We start from the raw sequence: 20,154 nt of genomic DNA, 5'->3' as shown, positions 1-20,154 counted from the left end.
GGCAACAAGCCTGAAATGATTTGACTTCTTCTCGCGGAGTTTGGCTGCATCTCCACATTAACATGGCAATACCTTCCATCTAAGTACTTTAATCAGCAAGACCTTTTAATATGATTTCTGGCCCTCATAATAAAAATGTTAACTGCAATAGCACTGAATTTCATTCCTTTTTAATGAGTTCAATCTATATTCAATTTTTCTACAACTGACATTGCTCTCAGTTAATCAACAGTGGGCACAATATTAGACATTAACAATAGGATACAGGAGTATTTAAGCTTGAGCAAAACTAATGCGTGGAATAGATTATTGAGACCACAAGTGACCACAAATAATACAAATTCTATGCCTGTTAAACAGTTGAATAGTGATCTACGTTATTAATGGTTTGTAATGGAAATTGGGACCATATTATAATATTGCATTAGTTCTTACATTCTTGGCAGTTTTCCCAAGCCTATGATAGTGAATATTAATAATACTGTTTTAACTAGGAGGCCATGTATGCGTGATTCATCTTTGATGTAAAATTGTTGATATTTAATTTGCAATCCTTGTCCTGCTGTTTATGGTTATCCTTGCATGTTCCATAGGAGGGGAAAAATGATGCATCATGCATAGAAAGAGGAACATGGCTCTTGAGATTGTTTTTGTGCAGGAAGGTATTCCCTCCTGCACTAAAACAACCCTTCATGTAACACAGACAGCTTTGCAGCATGGTGCAAGGGTGTCTACATTTGCACTAGGTAATACACAGTGAGCCTGCGCTAGTAGAAAGCAGAGGTTCATCATGCATAGAAAGAGGAAGAAATGAGGATATTTCACCTAGTTACAACATGTTTCAGTATGTGCACCATTTAGGCACAATCCTGTATTTACTGCCTTTGGTAAATCTGCGACTGCGTCAAATTCTATGGGCTAACTATAACATACGCCTGTGGTGCCTGGCACATGGTGCATGGATGTTTGGGGAGGCACCATGTGTGACCCCTGGCCCCATAGAGGAGTCCCACAGGGGATGGGGGCCCTCAGTGATGACTTTTGAGATGTCATCAGTGATGTGAGGTCATAAGCATGGCATTGTGGGGGCATGAGTTCTAGTTCGCTCAGGTAACTAAAACTGCTGAATTTCACTGGTTTTGTATGATTGAAATCCCAGCATAACGATAACGTCCCTGTAACCTTGGTTTGTTTCAGTGAACGCCTACGTTTTTTAAAATTTTATTTCTCGACTACAACGTCCCTGTAACCTTTGGGTTTTTTTCAGTGAATTTTTATGATTTTTTAACTAGTAGTAACTTGTGCAGAGTGGTGGAGAAAGGGGGCCGGGCCTCCGACCAGCTGTCAGGAATCCTGCTGTGTCAGACTTACTGGAGGTAACAGGATGGGTAGTTGGCCCTCAAGGACCCTCTGGAGCCAAGGGGACTTCATTCCCCAACAAACAGTGCGCCAGGAGGATGTTTGCAGAGTGGTGGAGAAAGGGGTTGTGGCCTTCAAAGTCCTCTCAGCAATGAAGCTTTGAGGGACTTACTGGAGGGAACAGGAGGGCTTGTTGACCCCCAAGGACCCTCTGGTGCCAAGTGAACTTCATTCCCCAACCAGCAGTGCACCAGGAGGCACGTTTGCAGAGTGGTGGAAAAAGGGGGCGTGGCCTCTGAAGACCTCTTAGCAATCCCACTGTGTGAGACTCACTGGCAGTAGTAGGAGGGCTTGTTAGCCCCCAAGGACCCTCTGGACCTAAGGGGACTTTAACTCCCAACCAGTAGTGCACCAGGAGGAGTGTTTGCTGAGTGGTGGAGAAAGGGGGTGGGGCCTCCAGCATCTTGCTGGTCCTTTTCTTTTATTTTCTTCCTTTATTCAATCTTTGCCCCGGGGACCCAATCCCCTGAAGAAAGGCCAATCCAGAATGGGGTAGAGGGGCCATGTGGCCCCTTTCCCTGGGCCGATTATGGCCCTGGGGACCCCATCCTCTGAGGCCCAGTCATTTTGTAAAACTTTTTGTTTTAAAGTTAAAGAAGGGGGGCTGAGCGGCGTCCCTCCCAGGCCAATATAAAAAATTAAAAGCCGCGGGAAGTGGTGGTCCCCGGGGCAGGGAGGGTCAGCAAGGCTCCCCAATTTCATTATAAAAAGCCCCGAGGAGGTGGCTGCAGGGGAGGCCATATGGCCCTCCACTGCACAAATTAAGTAAATAATCATAGGGAGGTGGTGGACCCTTGGGCTGCAGGGTGGCCATGTGCGCCCCGCATGTTTATTATTGTTAGCCCCAAGCAGGTGGTGGTCCCCTGGGCATGCTGCATGAGCACCCCTGCATAGTTTTAAAAACATGCCCCTGGGATTTGTCCCACCTGGGGGCTTCTCTCAAAAGACGCACAGGAGCTTGCATGTCTTTTTTTTAAATTTTGCCTCTAATCCACAGATCCACCTGCAAATTTGCTGTAAAAGTTCAAACAAATTGCTTTTATCCACCGACAGGGTTCTTATGGGACTCTCCCCATCATATCTGGGGTTCAGGGTATTCCTACCCTGCCCTCTTTTCTTGATTTTATCACTTTTTTTGTGAGACTCAGCTTCAAGTCGAATCCCAAGAGGGCAACACTTCCTTGTCAAATTTTAGTTGTCAAAAGCAAATAATCCAGGAGAATTAAGTGGGTGGAATCCACTGTGCAACAGTAGATGTTACAGGTTTGCTGATTACTTTTATGTACAAAGAGATGAAATTATATATGAACAGCTTTCAAAGACTTATTTAAAGCTCGCCCCTGTATATGTCCATTTTAGCTTTTGTTTGTGGGATCCTATTTGGTGCCTGCATTCCACTCATTGTTTTATGATTTTAATAATTTATTTTGATTCTATGGTGTATATTTGATATAAATAATGTTTGAAATGAACTATTACTATCCTTATCCATATTTCTACAGTGTGCTCAGGGGATCAAGGAGGCATGGCAAACTAGGTGGGGAAAACATGGGCATATTATGTTTTGTGCTGACATAGGTCCACCAGGGCCAGATCAAGTTCTCAGGATATTATCATAAGATAGATTTGCATATCATGAATCTAAATGAAACTTATTTACATAGTCAGAGCTTATCCTGAAAACCTGACATGCATCCTGCCCTCCTAGATCTTCATCAGACACACCTTTTTCAGGGAATTCTAACATGCACAAATTCAATAAATCAAGTGTCCTTAGTTTGTAGAGTAGTCCGAACAGCTGAAGGCAAATTCAACAATACACCCAGTGCTCACCTTGGATAGTAAAATAACTATAATATAAATGCAAGTAATTACCTCACGGGGTTAAAGTTTTTCTTAAGAGCAAACTGCTGAAAATCGAGGTTGCTGTATACCAAGGCTGCCAAGTCTTCAATCCCTGCACACCTTTTTCTTTCAGACACTGTAATTCCTGTTCCTCTTTCACTGTTGAAGGCTCTTTTATAATCTCTGATTTGTTCCTTTGTCACCATTTTACTTTCTCTTCCACTCTTTCCTATGTTTCTTCCCCTTCCTCTGGGCCAAAGCCCGATGGTGAAATGTAAGTCCTGGTCCCCAATAATGAGTTATAGTGCCACCACTAACAGCTGCCGGCATAAATTAAGCTGTGACTAAACCTACCTTTTAATCAGTGGTGGCTCCTCCACTAAGGCGGAGGAGCGTCACCCCATTGCATTTTGAGCAGTGGATAAAGGAAAAATAAAAAGATAATAACACCATGTTATTATCTTTTTATTTTTCTGGTTTACATGGTAGGGCTTGGCTGTGTCACAACCAGCAAAGGGAGGAGTGGTGGGCACTCGCATTACTATTTGACTGGCCGTTTTGGGCTGGTCAAACAGTCATGTCCACTCTGCATGTTCTACACCAGGCTGTAATACACAACCTGGTGGGAAACATGCACAGTCTCCCACTGCCTGTCGGAGCACCGAACCACAGCGCTCAGACCAATCCCAACGCTGCATTGCAGTGTGGTGATTGGCTAGGGGAACCTGTGTGTGCATCCTGGTTCAAGCAGAAACAGCAGAGGATGACGCAAGGCGAGGCGGCGGATTAGGCAGCAAGGTTAGTATCCACACCCCACATTGCTACTTGGAGGCAGCCGCCACTGCTATTAATTCCAACACACAGAAAGAAGGCCCAGTAAGAGAAAGAGAGACAGGAATAAGCAGATGAAAACACTAAAGGTATTGTGGGTCAGTCAGTTAAAGGGTGCATTGCTATCTTTTCGGGATGTTGTTTACGATTGGGTTCTAACTCTTGTCTAATGTTATATTTAGGACCCTATGTAGATAGGAAATGGATTTTTGGTGTGCTAATAACTTTGCCAGCATTTAATGAATATTCACTTAATAAAACGTATTGAAAAAATAAAGATTATCCACTTAAGATCCTTCCTGGAAAGTTTAGGGGTGATCAGTGAAGCGGGGAAGAGAATAAAGGAGAGTCCCAAAACCAAATTTCCCTAAGCAACATCTATAGTGGTGTTTGGAACGTGCTACAGGTAAATTGGCTACAAGGAATCATGCCAAATTTGGCAGAAAGCTAGAGCATGGTCCAAGAAAGTAGGATTCTTGTGATTTGGTGAAAATCTGTTCAGTAGTTTTTGAGAAATTAAGGTTAAAAAATATTTATATACCTGGACAACTGGGTTCATGAGAGCCTCACAAGAGTCCTACGGTCATGCAAAATCAAAAACTAGAACTATCAAATTTTCCAATTGGTCGGCTCACTCTGGCAGGGGCGAAGAGCAGGGAAAATTCCTAGTGTTGTGTAAATCATCAGAAAAAGGTATATAAGGGGCCAGAAAAAGGCATCCTGACCCTCTAGTAATTGAGAGGAGTATATATATATCTATATCTATATATATATCCATAAGAAACTGCTCGCACAGAGAAGACTCCATTTGCAATGTTAATTATGCCTTTTATTGCTTGGTGGGCAGCAGCAGACACAGGTAGGGCCTCTCAGTGCAAATTCTGCCATATGCCACACGCGTTTCAGGATGATTCCCTTGTTCACTGGCTGGCTTCTGGTGAACAACAGCTATGCAGTTAGTATCGCACCTGCGAATTTGAGCATACACAAGGAGCGATGTTGCTGGTTTGATGTGGCATGAACCGAGCAGCATGCCGGGTGTGTCCCAACAGTGATTGTATTGAACAATGGAGGGACATTAACAGCGGCACCACTATGGATAATACAAATGGGAACTTCAAGATCCAGAGTGCAATTTAGCACACGCCCATGAGGGCGGGACTTTAAAAACATTTGCAGGTGCGATACTAACTGCATAGCTGTTGTTCACCAGAAGTCAGCCAGTGAACAAGGGGATCATCCTGAAACGTGTGTGGCATATGGCAGAAATTGCACTGAGAGGCCGTACCTGTGTCTGCTGCTGCCCACCAAGCAATAAAAGGCATAAGTAACATCGCGAGTGGAGTCTTCTCTGTGCGAGCAGTTTATTATGGATATTATGTGGCCCACTCTGGCCACGAAGACACTCCACTGCAGGTTAGCAGGTCCTTGCGCTTTCAAATTCGAGGGCACACAAGGAGCGCGATGTTGCCGGTTTGATGTGGCATGAACCGAGCAGCATGCTGGGTGCATCCCAACAGTGATTGTATTGAACAATGGAGGGACATTAACAGCGGCACCACTATGGCTAATACAAATGGAAACTTCAAGATCCAGAGTGCAATTTAGCACACGCCCATGAGGGCGGGACTTTAAAAACATTCGCAGGTGCGATACTAAATGCATAGCTGCTGTTCGCCAGAAGCCAGCCAGTGAACAAGGGAATCATCCTGAAACGCGTGGGGCATATGGCAGAATTTGCACTGAGAGGCCGTACCTGTGTCTGCTGCTGCCCATCAAGCAATAATAGGCATAATTAACATCGCGAGTGGAGTCTTCTCTGTGCGAGCAGTTTCTTATGGATATCTATCTATCTATCTATCTATCTATCTATCTATCTATCTATCTATCTATCTATCTATCTTCATTGAAAAAACCATAGGTTTCAGGGGCGTTATAGTTAGCTGGACATTTCCCTCGTACAAAACCCTAGAAATTCACTGTTATAGTTAGTTCAGCTAACTATAACTCGAGCCCCCGCAATGCACTGCTGATGACGTCACATATTACATCACTCATGACATGGTCAGTGACATCACTGATGACATCTCAAATGACATCACTGATGACATCACTGATGACATCATCCATTGAATATGTGTTTCTGAACAGTTTTATTATGTTTAATATATATAGGGAAAGGCCTGTTGAAGAATAAGTGGGTGTACAAGTGTGTGAATGGATGATTTTCTAGGTGCGTAACTGACTCTATAAGTGAGTCATTAAATGTATCTTACTGCAGACTAGTGACTAAACTGTGTGAATGTCTGTATGTGTCTATCTGTTGGTGTATAAGTGGCTGCATGGTTTTGTGAATAGCTATGTGAGTGTCTATATGGTTTATTGATTGGTTGTCTGAGTATCTGTATGGGTGCCTGAGTGTCTGTGTGGGTAGGGTGTGTGTGACTCTGTGACTAGATGTGTGAGTGGGTGATTCAGTGGGTGCATGGTTTTAAGAGTGCATCTGTGATGGACTGTATGGTTGGGTGAGTATACATATGTGAAACGCAGTGTATATGTGTGTAAGAGTATATAACTATCTATATGTGAGAGTGTGTGATTTTGGGAGTGGCTGTATGCGCCATAGTGCAATGATATCTGTGTCATGTGCTGTTTATTTTTCTGCAGGAAGACACGAAATGTGTTAGTATTTTTAGGAGTAAGTGAACTTGAGTGTGTTTAACTGTATAGGTGAGTAAATTGGACTGTGATTAATTATTTGCATGACTGACTAGATGTGTCAGTACCTCAATGGATGATTGGCAGTGTGTGAGTGTCTATAGAGGTATATAAATGCACAGAGTGACTGTACAGGTGAGTGAGTGGACATGTATGTAGACCTAAAAGTCAATGAGTGGGTGTGTAGTTATTGGTATTGGAGTATCTATGGTTGTCAAAATGGCCGTTTGAAATTTTGAGTCGGTGTATCAAAGGTTATATTAGGGTGTGAGAAGATGTACTAATTTATCACATGGATGACGTCATCAGTGATGTCATCAGTGATGTCATTTGAGATGTCATCAGTGATGTCATCAGTGACATCACTGACCATGTCATGAGTGATGTGACGTCATCAGCAGTGCATTGCGGGGGCACGAGTTATAGTTAGCTGAACTAACTATAACAGGGGAATTTCTAGGGTTTTGTACGAGGGAAATGTCCAGCTAACTATAACGCCCCTGAAACCAATGGTTTTTCAGTGAATTTCTAAGGTTTTTGAAATGCTAATTCCTAACTATAACGTGCCTGAAACCTATGGTTTTTTCAGTGAATTTCAAAGGTTTTTTAAATGCCAATTCCTAACTATAACGTGCATGAAACCTTTGGTTTTTTCAGTGAATTTCAAAGGTTTTTTAAATGCTAATTCCTATCTATAACTTATCTTTAAAGATATCATGAAAAGCATTCTTTTTTAAAAGTAGGGTGCACATTAGTTTTGTGGAAAAGCATCTTTGTGATTGGTTAAGAAAAAGCAGTTTCAACGTGGAGTACATATCATAGGATAAAATTTGCTCAGCTCAACCACACCTGCTACTTGCATTTGGAAGGCACTGTTCGAACTTAAAACAATCGTCAACTTTTAACCTGCACGTGTCGTTAAATGTTCAAGAAAATGTTACAAAAAAATATCGTTAAGTTTTAAAAAATTGATGAACTTTTAACCTGCACGTGTTGTAGAATGTTCTAGAAAGTGTGTTGATAGAATACGTTGCACTTCTGACTTCTATGTGTTGTAGAATATTTAAAAAACGGTTCATATGGAAAATTAAAAAGAAACCAATAGAGAAGTTTTGAAACCTTAAAAGAATCAAGGAACTATTCTAATTTATTCTTTACATTTATTTATGTGTGCAGCAACAAAATTATAGACGCAACAGCACTAGGAAGAGGAAGAAGCAGGGAGTGAGGGGAAGGGGGGGAGATGGGCAGAATGGCACACATGCACAATTAAGTACAACACACATATAGACTAACAATGGCCAAAATGAAACACACCAACAAGGAGCACAAGTCACACAACCCGCCAACATCACACCACTGAACGAGCATAGAAGTGAAAACCACGCTGCATTTATACAGGATGTGTACAAAGGCCAGTCGTTGGTGTTGTGGGATGTCTGCGACCGTGGTCATCATGGGTGAGATGCCCAGCATGTGGCTAAGGGTGGGCGTAGTACGCTAAGTAGCACTTCGCGAAGCTACGCAAAGTGAAGTTCGCACTATGCGAGCTACGCGTAGCACTTCGCGAACTGCGTAGTAACATGTTCGCACTGTGCAAGATGTTGTTTTCAATGATTGCACAGTGCGGACAAGCAACCGGCACTGTGCAATCATTGAAAATGGCATCTTGCACAGTGCGAGCTGTAGTTTTCTACTGCTCGAGTAGATTTGTACTCGAGCGGCAGCTTTCTCAACGCGAACTGGTAGTTTCTCATCGCGAGAGGTCGCGAGCATACGCGACCCCTCGCAATGAGAAACCTGACCTCCTCGCGTTGGGAATCTCGCCGGGAGGTTTATTTTCCATGCTCGCGATCGCCAACTTGATGTTGCTGATCGCGAACAAGGAAAAAGTCTCGCCGGGATGTCATTTTGCTTGCTCGCGGTCGCCAACTTGACGTTGAGGACCGCGAGCAAGCAAAAAATGAACGCAGCACTATGCAACACTACGCTACGCGTGTTCGCACTGTGCTACGTGCAGTTCGCATAGTGCGAAGTAGCGCAAACTTCGCAAACCACGCGAGCGTAGCGTAGTGCTTCGCCCAGGCTTACATGTGGCACATGGTCGAGTTCACTGTGTGTTATGTTGCCAAACGGCTGCTCCTCCCTCCCACGAGCCCCCACACTTTTGTACGGTGCGCTGCCTATTTGCGCATGTCCTGCTACATTCCAACTACAACATCACAGTGCCGTCTGGAGGTGGTGCATGCCACTTTACAATATCGACTGCTGCGGCTCTTGTAGCAGGCCACACCAGAACACAGAGACACACTTACCGCACTTCCTGTACACGGACATGTCCGAAACACCCCATTCTCCTTGCCGGATAGGCACACCCCTGCACTGACCTGTGAATCCCAGACCAGCACACGCCAGTTGTGCATGCAGGAGGATGCGTGCGTAGCTACATATCCAGGCTCACTGCCAACGCTGAGGTGACAGCACACTGTGATGTTGCAGGGCTCGTGCCTATCATGCTAAGACAATGACCACAGGGACACACTTACTAAGATGTGGGTTTGGGGGGCATTGGCGGTCCTGGAGTTGTTGAGATGAGTCTTCTGGCCCTCATGGGTATCCCTGTATCATGCTCATTGACTATGGCACCTGTGGGTGTTCTGGTGTGGCTCTTGGCTGTGTTCCCTTTCATGGTGCAGGTAGTTGTCCTGCTTAACACCAGCAGAAAGCAGGTGTAAAATCCCTGGTGCTAACGTGTCTTATCGCCAGAATTTGTTTCGCATTGCAATTGGTGTGAAAGTTGTGATGTGATTCTTTTCGTGTGCAGAACAATATACGAACTGAGCAGTGTATCTCGTCAAGATCCAGCATCTGACGCACTATTCCCAATCAATATAACTACAATGAGATTTCTTAGTAGATTTTGCGTGTACACTGTAAGTGCAGCCAATACCTCAGTGCAATTCAATACAGGATTTTAGTATTTAGAATAAATCGGAAAGGTGCACCTCGTGTCTTTTTGCACGGGAACGGTTACTCTCCATTTCATTATCAGCACTTTAACGGAAGTAAAGTTGAGATAAATCTAACACACTATTCAGAAGTTGGTGCAAACTGCAGATATCACCAGTATTCCAGCGATAAGTCCCCCAAAATGTAACACCATGGTGAACTCCATCAAATAACAGTAATAAGAACAAGAAAGAGTCACACAGCAGTTAACCCCTTCGACGCGCTTGACGGAACGGTTCCGTCATGCACGTCGGTTGGGCTGTGCTTATGACGGAACCGTTCCGTCATGGCCCCGCCCGCGCACGGAATCTTCAGCGTGGCGCGGAAATCCGCGCCGCGCTGAAGGGGCTAAGAGAACAACCAAAAACGTTATTAATTTTTTTTTCAAACTTTATTTTTTATAATAATAAATATATAAACGATAACCTATTTTCAAACTTTATTTTTTTATTAACATATATATGAACAATAAACTAATAAACAAAATGTAACAACAATAATACAAAACAACAAGGCGGAACACTCCAGTGGGGACCATGGATGTCGACGACAGACCTGGAAAATCAGAAAGATTGTTAAAAAAAAACCGACATGGTATTCTCAACAAAATGCCACAAGAAACAAATCACAGATATATAAAATGCATACAGCTAACATTGTATAAGTTTAACTTACAAAAACTGTAAATGTTGCCGCTTTAAGATATATATTCCGAATCTGAGGAATTTTTTTTGCAGAAGGCACCACGCCCACAACGTTTTTCTTCCGTGGTGAGGACATTTTTTACTTTTCCCAAGGGGCAAACAAAGAACAATGCCACCTTCGTCACTCTCAAGATTTGCCAAAGAGTTCTGTTACGAGGGAACCCTAACAAAAAATACTCGTGCGGCACAGCAAGTATGATGAAACACCTAAGGACCCTTCATCCAAACAATCTTGCACGAGAAGAGTGCAAACAGATGAGAAACACTCCTGTTCAGTATCTGTAAAAAAGAATCACAAATAAATGTATTTTAATAACTTTCAAATGTATACTATTCCATTACTGTACAAACACATTTTATATAAAAACTGACTAAGAAACTATAGCCCTGAACCACAAGTGTGACGATCGTTAAAACACTACATGCATAGTGCATACTACTTTGAAGCAGTTCATGCCCTAAAGCCTACCTCACTAAAAGACTACATGCTAACTGACTAAATGATTACAGTACTATAAGAAGACACACTGGGTGAGTGACAGGGTGTTTGTTAGAAGAGTATGAATACTAACTAGGGAATAGAAGGTGTGAAACACAACTGTGTAGGTGATTAGAGGACTGCATCCATACTGCATAGGCATTTAAAGCTAAGGCCTGGCTCACTGCATGACTACTTGGGTACTGACTGAATGATTAGAGTACAGCAAGGAGAGTGCCTAGGTGGATTTAAAAGTGCTAGGCTTTTCGCACAGGGAATGGATTAGTACTTGGTACTGAATGGGTCATTAGAGGAGTGCAAAGGCAGTGAAAAGTGCTGCACTGTATGGATACTGACTAGGAAATTGAAAATGTGAAAGACAAGCGTCTAAGTGGTTAGAAGACTGCATTCATAGTGCATAGGGGTTTGAAGCAGTCCATGTGCTAAGGCCTGGCTCAGTGTATGAATACTTAGGCACTGTCTGAATGATTAGAGTACTGCAAAGATAGTATCTTGGTGAATTTATAGGTGTTTGGATTTTAGCACAGTGAATGGATTAGTACATGGTGCTGAATGGGTCACTAGAGGACTGCAAAGGGAGTGACAGGGTATTTCCTGGAAGTGTATGGATACTGACTAGGGAATTGAAGGTGTGAAAGACAATTGTGTAGGTGGGTAGAGGACTGCATGCATAGTGGATAAGGGTTTGAAGCAGTCCATATACTAAGGCCTGGGTCACTGGATGAGTACTTGGGTACTGACTGAATGATTAGAGTACTGCAAGGAGAGTGCCTGGGTGAATTTATTAGGGTTTGGCGCAGTGAATGGATTAGTACATGATGCTGAATGGGTCACTAGAGGAGTGCAACGGCAGTGACAAGGTGTTTGCTGGAAGTGAACGGATACTGACTGGGGAATTGAAGGTGTGAAAGACAAGTGTGTAGGTGGTTAGAGGACTGCATGCATAGTGGATAGGGGTTTGAAGAAGTCCATGTGCTAAGACCTGGCTCAGTGCATGAATACTTAGGCAGTGACTGAATCATTAGAGTACTGGAAAGAGAGTGTCTTGGTGAATGTATAAGTGTTTGGCTTTGGCAAAGTGAATGGATTAGTACATGCTGTTGAATGGGTCTCTAGAGGACTGCAAAGGAAGTGACAGGATGTTTCCTGGAAGTGTATGGATACTGACTAGGCAATTGAAGGTGTAAAAGACAAGTGTATAGTATGTTAGAACACTACATGCATACTGCATAGACATTTGAAGCAATCTATTTAGTACTTGGAAACTGACTAAATAATCAGACTACTTCTAGGACAGTGCTTAGGTAAAACTTTTAAATTTTCAGTTCTGCCACAGTGAACAGGATAGTACATGGTACTGCACCTTAGTGTCAAACCCTGACTCATTTTATCAATGCATAAGCAAAGACTACCTTCTAATGCTACTAAAACTTGACAACATGAGAGGTTGTAAATTAGTTATCTGTCAGCAAATACACAATGTTACCAAATGCTTCTCTCACAGTGGTTCCCAAATGCACACAGACTCACAGTGTGATTCTAGACAACAACCACTATACCTAGGAGCTTACCAAAAATCATTCACTACTGTGGAAGTGGTAAGGGAACTGCACACAATCTTCATATTTCAGGACTGCACTTTTATGTCAAAGCCTGACTCATATAATCAAAGCATAAGCAAAGACTGGCTTCTAATGCTACTAAAACTTGACAACATGACCGGTTTTAAAACAGTTATCTGTCAGCAAATACACAATGTTACCAAATGCTTCTCTCAAAATCCTTACCCAAATGCACACAGACTCACAGTGTGATTTTAGACAAGCAACACTATCCTAGGAGTTTACCAAAACTCATTCACTAGTCTGGAAGAGTTAATGGTACTGCACACAATCTACATATTTAAGTACACCACATCAGTGTCAAAGCATGACTCATTTAATCAACGCATAAGCAAAGACTGGATTCTAATGCTACTAAAACTTCACAACATGACAGGTTTTAAAACAGTTATCTGTGAGCAAATACACGATGTTACCAAACGCTTCTCTCACAGTGGTTCCCAAATGCACACAGACTCACAGTGTGATTCTAGACAAACAACACTATCCCTAGGAGTTTACCAAAACTCATTCACTACAGTGCAAGTGGTAAGGGAACTGCACTCAATCTACATATTTCACGACTGCAATTTACTGTCAATGCCTGACTCATTTAATGAAAGCATAAGCCATAACTGTCTTCTAATGCTACTAAAACTTGACAACAGGTGCCCTCTCAGGTTTGACAAGCATTCCAAGGCTGCTTATTCTTAAGCGTAGTGTCGGACAATAATTTTAAAATTACCCGTTTTCCATTTGTTTTATGTTTATTTTGCTCATTCTTCCCTGATTTTAATTTGCCACTCTTACCTGCACGTTAAATTGGCCCCCCACCGCTGCTTAGCGGGTCATTCCCAGCGCGTTAGGCGCCCGTAATTGTATTTTAGACGCCATCTTGGATAGGGGAGGCTGGTAGTTACTCTCGCGTCGCAGCGCTCCAGCTCGCAGGTGGTCCCTGATTAGAGGCAATCACCGAGGAAGCCTTTAAAAGGTGCCCTCTCAGGTTTGACAAGCATTCCAAGGCTGCTTATTCTTAAGCGTAGTGTCAGACAATAATTTTAAAATTACCCGTTTTCCATTTGTTTTATGTTTATTTTGCTCATTCTTCCCTGATTTTAATTTGCCACTCTTACCTGCATGTTAAATTGGCCCCCCACCGGTGCTTAGCGGGTCATTCCCAGCGCGTTAGGCGCCCGTAATTGTATTTTAGGCGCCATCTTGGATAGGGGAGGCTGGTAGTTACTCTCGCGTCGCAGCGCTCCAGCTCGCAGGTGGTCCCTGATTAGAGGCAATCACCGAGGAAGCCTTTAAAAGGTGCCCTCTCAGGTTTGACAAGCATTCCAAGGCTGCTTATTCTTAAGCGTAGTGTCGGACAATAATTTTAAAATTACCCGTTTTCCATTTGTTTTATGTTTATTTTGCTCATTCTTCCCTGATTTTAATTTGCCACTCTTACCTGCACGTTAAATTGGCCCCCCACCGCTGCTTAGCGGGTCATTCCCAGCGCGTTAGGCGCCCGTAATTGTATTTTAGGCGCCATCTTGGATAGGGGAGGCTGGTAGTTACTCTCGCGTCGCAGCGCTCCAGCTCGCAGGTGGTCCCTGATTAGAGCCCTATATATCCTCGCCATGCTGACGCGCAGCGTGGTCGCGCAGCGTGGTTGCCGTACTCCCGCCGGAGTCACGCCAGAGTCCAGCCCGACTGCGCCCGTCCGCGCTAAGGACGGGCTGGATGGCGCAAGGATAGATCACATCGTTCGGGAGAATCCGAGGTTAGTATATACGAGGCAGGACTTTACTGTTTTAAAACCGCCCAAACTCATTGCCATCACGGGTATGTCCCAGAGGGATTTTCGACCTCTCCCACCTGTCTCTGCCTCGGCTCCCCTGTCCAGGGATCGACCCCATCAGTTGTTGTTCCGAGGCCTAAACTCGATTCTAAGGTGAGGAGCAACACGGGCTTCCTTGTAAATGCGAGGTCCTTAATTAAAAATAACCTAGCCTTTAAGGATTTCGTATTGACTAGAGTCCCGGACTGGGTCTTTATAACTGAAACCTGGGCTAAGGATTCCTCAGGCCCCGATCTTGTGGAGGCTGTCCCGGATGGCTATAATTTAGTGAGAATGGATAGAGTGGGTCGGATGGGGGGAGGGATTGGCATCCTTCACAGGGACCATTTGTCCTGCCATATTACTCCGTTAGACGACTTCCAGGAGTCCTTTCAGGCTCTCCAATTCTCTATTAATGGTGTATACGGAGTGCCGTTTAAGGGCCTTCTCATCTACAGACCCCCTGGGACTAAAACTGATTTCTGCAGTCAAATGCTTAAGATCTTAGAGTCACATTTTGGCTGTGACCATTTCACTGTTTTGGGGGATGTAAACTTTCATTTGGAGAAGGTGGATTCGTCTGAAACCCAATCTCTTTTGGACACCTTCTCTGGGTGTGGGCTGATAAAGTTAGTCAGAGGACCCACCCACACGGCTGGCCATACGCTCGATGGGGTATTCTCCAACGACACTCGGTTGGTCGCTGAATTGCCTTTTCCCCTCTCATGGTCCGACCACTATGTGATTCCCTTGGTTTTAACAACCTCCTTGCCCAGCAATAGGGGTAATAAGTCTAGTAAATTTGAACGGAGACGTAATTTAAAAAATCTTACTAATAACCTACTCGCTCCTAAACTTACAGGGCTATTGATTACCCCTGGGGAGGACGTAACCTCGGCAGTGGAGAGGCTGGAGAATGGTGTTACCATAGCCCTGGATGAACTTGCACCGGCCACCCTGTGTTATTCTGCCAGAAGAACTCCCTCGGCCCCCTGGTTCTCTGAATCACTAAGACTGCTTAGGCAGGGATTACGGAGACAGGAACGTCGTTGGCGGTCTAGTGGGGACTTGTGCGAGAGGGACAGACATAAAATTCTTTTGAAGACTTACAAGAAGGAGGTAATAAAAATCAAACAGGAATATTTCACTTCTCTTACCGCCTCCCTTTCTTCACCCAAAGACCTCTTCAAAATCGTGGACACGCTCATCTCATTAAAGATGCCAGATCCCGTGGTTAGCTCACAACAGCTATGTAATGATATTGCACAATTTTTTAACACCAAGATTGTGGATATTCATTCAGCATTGGAGCTACAAAAGGCGACTCTATCCACTTCCACAGTTTCTCTTATTACCTTGTTACCTCTATCTGAGGAGGTGTCCCATGGAAGTCTGTCCAGTTTTCCTTCCCTCTCCCTACTGGATCTTGAAGTTCTCCTGGCCAAGGTTAGGTCGGGGTCCCCCTTAGACCCCTGCCCTCTTAAACTTCTTAAACAGTGCAAGGATTGTCTTCTCCCACCCCTATTGGGTGTGATGAATGGGGCAATGAAGGAAGGGACCTTCCCCCCTCAGTGGAAAAAAGCGGTGGTCAAACCTCTTTTAAAAAAATCCACACTTGACCCGGGTGTGCTTAAAAACTTTCGCCCCATTTCGTTGCTCCCAGCTCCCGCCAAGATGCTGGAAATTCATCTAAATAAGCATCTTGTCGACTTTTTGGAAACCCGTGATAGGTTAGATAATTCGCAGCACGGTTTCAGGAGAGAACACAGCACCGAATCTGCCCTTACCATCGTGCTTGACACCATCCGCACCAGGGTTGACAAGGGACTGACCACTCTCCTCATCCTTTTGGATCTCTCGGCTGTGTTCGATACCCTGTCTCCCTCAGTTCTATCATCAAGGCTGAGAGAGATAGGGGTGGAAGGAACGGCACTTAGTCTGCTGGCATCCTTCCTGAATCAGAGGGAACAGAGAGTAAAGCTGGGGGAGTTTTTGTCTCCATCCCTTCCTGTGCATTGTGGGGTCCCTCAGGGGTCGGCATTAAGTCCGACCCTTTTTAACATCTATGTTACCCCACTTGCCAGGCTTATTAGATCTTTTGGGATGGAGGTAATCTCTTATGCCGACGATACACAGATTCTGCTGTCTTTTACCCAACCTGCTATCTTGGCCGCCTCTAATTTTAAAAACTGTATGAAGGCTGTCGCTCAATGGATGGTCTGTAATTCATTGAAGCTCAATGGAGAAAAGACAGAGATTCTGGTGTTCGGGGGAAAGGAGGATTTTTGGTCGGCTGATTGGTGGCCTTCCACTATGGGGGTGTGCCCTTCACCGACGACTCTGGCCAAAAACCTAGGTTTCCTGATCGATCCCCTCTTGAGGATGGATCAACAGGTAAAGAGGACCATCTCCACCTGCTGGGGCCTCATAAACACCCTACGGAGGATCAGGCACTATTTGTCTTTCCAGGCCAGGAAACACATTGTCCTGGCACTGATAGGTTCCAGACTCGATTACTGTAATGCTCTTTACTTAGGCATTAACAATGGACTGGTAACCCGTCTCCAAATGGTGCAGAATGCCGCCGCTAGACTGGTTTTGGACCTGCCCAAACGGGCCTCAGCTCATACGGCAAGAAGGACCCTACACTGGCTTCCAATTGAGGCCAGGATATCCTTCAAGTCCCTGACCCTGATTTATAGAGCCCTGGCTACTAATCGGTCCGGAGGCGTGAAGGATCTGCTGGTCCCCTACACACCCTCTAGAACTCTCCGGTCGTCCAACAAGTTCTTGCTTTTAGTTCCCAGGATATGCAAAGCTAAGTGGGGAGGTAGAGCCTTTTCAACTCTTGCTCCTAGGCTGTGGAACACCCTGCCCTTGGAGATAAAATCTCTTCCCTCGGCGCTGGCTTTTAGGAAGGCTCTTAAGACATGGCTTTTCGCCAAGGCCTACGCTTAGACATGATCTGCCTTACTTTTGAACTGTTTTTTGGTTAGGCGCCTTGATGCCTTCGGGCTAAGTCGCGCGTTTACAAGTTTCCTTTCATTCATTCATTCATTCATTCACATGACATGTTTTAAAACAGTTATCTGTGAGCAAATACACGATGTTACCAAACGCTTCTCTCACAGTGGTTCCCAAATGCACACAGACTCACAGTGTGATTCTAGACAAACAACACTATCCCTAGCAGATTACCAAAACTCATTCACTACAGTGGTGGAAGTGGTAAGGGAACTGCACACATTCTACATATTTCACGGCTGCACTTTAGTGTCAATGCCTGACTCATTTAATCAACGCATAAGCAATGACTGGCTTCTAATGCTACTAAAACTTGACAACATGACAGGTTTTAAATTAGTTATCTGTCAGCAAATACACGATGTTACCAAATTCTTCTCTCACAGTGGTTCCCAAATGCACACAGACTCACAGTGTGATTCTAGACAACAATCACTATACCTAGGAGTTTACCAAAAATCATTCACTACTGTGGAAGTGATAAGGGAACTGCACACAATCTTCATATTTCAGGACTGCACTTTTGTCTCAAAGTCTGACTCATTTAATCAAAGCATAAGCAAAGACTGGCTTCTAATGCTACTAAAACTTGACAACATGACCGGTTTTAAAACAGTTATCTGTCAGCATGTACACGATGTTACCAAATGCTTCTCTCACAATCCTTACACAAATGCACACAGACTCACAGTGTGATTTTAGACAATCAACACTATCCTAGGAGTTTACCAAAACTCATTCACTAGTCTAGAAGAGTTAATGGTACTGAACACAATCTACATATTTAAGTACAGCACATCAGTGTCAAAGCATGACTCTTTTAATCAACGCATAAGCAAAGACTGGATTCTAATGCAACTAAAACTTCACAACATGACAGGTTTAAAAAAAGTTATCTGTCAGCAAATACATGATGTCACCAAATGCTTCTCTCACACTGATCCCAAATACACACTAACTCACACTGTGATTCTAGACAAGCACCACTATCCCTAGGAGTTTACCAAAACTCATTCACTACAGTGCAAGTGGTAAGGGAACTGCACACAATCTACATATTTCAGGACTGCATTTTCCTGTCAAAGCCGGACTCATTTAATCAAATCATAAGCCATAACTGTCTTCTAATGCTACTAAAACTTCACAACATGACAAGTTAAAACAGTTATCTGTCAGCAAATACACGATGTTACCAAATGCTTCTCTCACAGTGGTTCCCAAATGCACACAGACTCACTGTGTGATTCTAGACAAACAACACTATCCCTTGCACTATACCAAAACACATTTCTTCATCTAAAACTAGTACTACATTTTAGTATTGAAACATAACATAACTCATTTCACAAATTCATAAACAATGACTGGTTTCTAATTCTACCAAAATATAAAAACAGCACAGTTATCTGTCTACAAACACATGAAAAACACAAATGCTTATCACAGAATGGTTTCTACATGCACACACATTGTAGAGAAAAAAAGTACTCCCTACACTTTAGCAGGAGAAATACATTAGTCTGATTAAAATCAATATAGTCTACATACATCCCCTCACAATTAAATAACTCATCTTTCAAGTTCTTTTGTAGATTAAGAAGTATATCAATCACTCACCATATTTTGTTTTACAGAATCTCTGCACTGTGCACCTCACAGCAAAAACAAAGAATGGAAAAGTTTCCCTTTAATTTTCCACACATATACTTGTAAACACCAAATCACAATCCTTCACACATAAACTCAAAAGCAAACACACATTTCTATTGGTTAAACATTTTAACCCTTTCCAACTGAAATACATTTCAACCCTTCCCCCAATCTGCCTTCTGCCTGCTACCATAGAAACAGGTCATGGAACACTGCACTGAGCTCACAGGTCACATGTTCAGCACACAATGTTACTAAACAAGACAGGAAGTGTGCTTGACTTTTCAACATATCAGCTTATCATATATAATGTTCCTTACAATCTGTTTTTGTTAACCAATAAGAATAATACTTTTAAAAAAGAGAAATATACACCCTACCTTTCAGTGTAGAAAGTAGTCATACAACCAATGATTTCTTGTCTTTTTTCAAAAAACATTGCCGTGGATCCGCGCACCCAACGCGTGAGAATGCGTGCACCCAACGCGTTAGGATGTGCGCACCGTGCGCGTATTTCGCCTTTTTTTAAAAAAAAAAAAGGGGCCCCAGGGGGTCCTTCTGGGACCCCCTAAGCACCTCTAGAGGGTCATAGTATTTCCACTCTGCCCCCTTTATATGTTTTACACACTTATACTCATTGCTTCTTCAGCCTCGCTTCTACCGAGGCAGAAAATGGCCGCCAACAGTTCCTAGTTTCGAATGTAGAGAGACACTCGACAGCCAATTAGCATTCAGCGCGCGATCGGGAGGGTGCGCGCTCGGTTCGGGGTGGGTGCGCTTAGGGTGCGGGTAGGGTCCACGGAGCCTCCCCGGCCATAGATATCACTAACTTTTTTACCCTCATTTTCTCAGGAACTACTGAACAGATTCACACCATTTATGCAAAAGGCATGAGTCTGAACTGAGGACTACCTCTTTGCCAAATTTGGTGTCATTCCGTTCAGCGGTTCGGGCTGTAGCTGCGACAACAGATCCTATGGGAAATTGCATGGGGAAAACGCATTTTGGGACCCCCCTTTTTCTCGG

This window comes from Triturus cristatus, chromosome 5_2 (assembly GCF_964204655.1).
Source record: "Triturus cristatus chromosome 5_2, aTriCri1.1, whole genome shotgun sequence".
Lineage (NCBI taxonomy): Eukaryota > Metazoa > Chordata > Amphibia > Caudata > Salamandridae > Triturus > Triturus cristatus.
Note: the sequence above shows the minus strand (reverse complement) of the source record.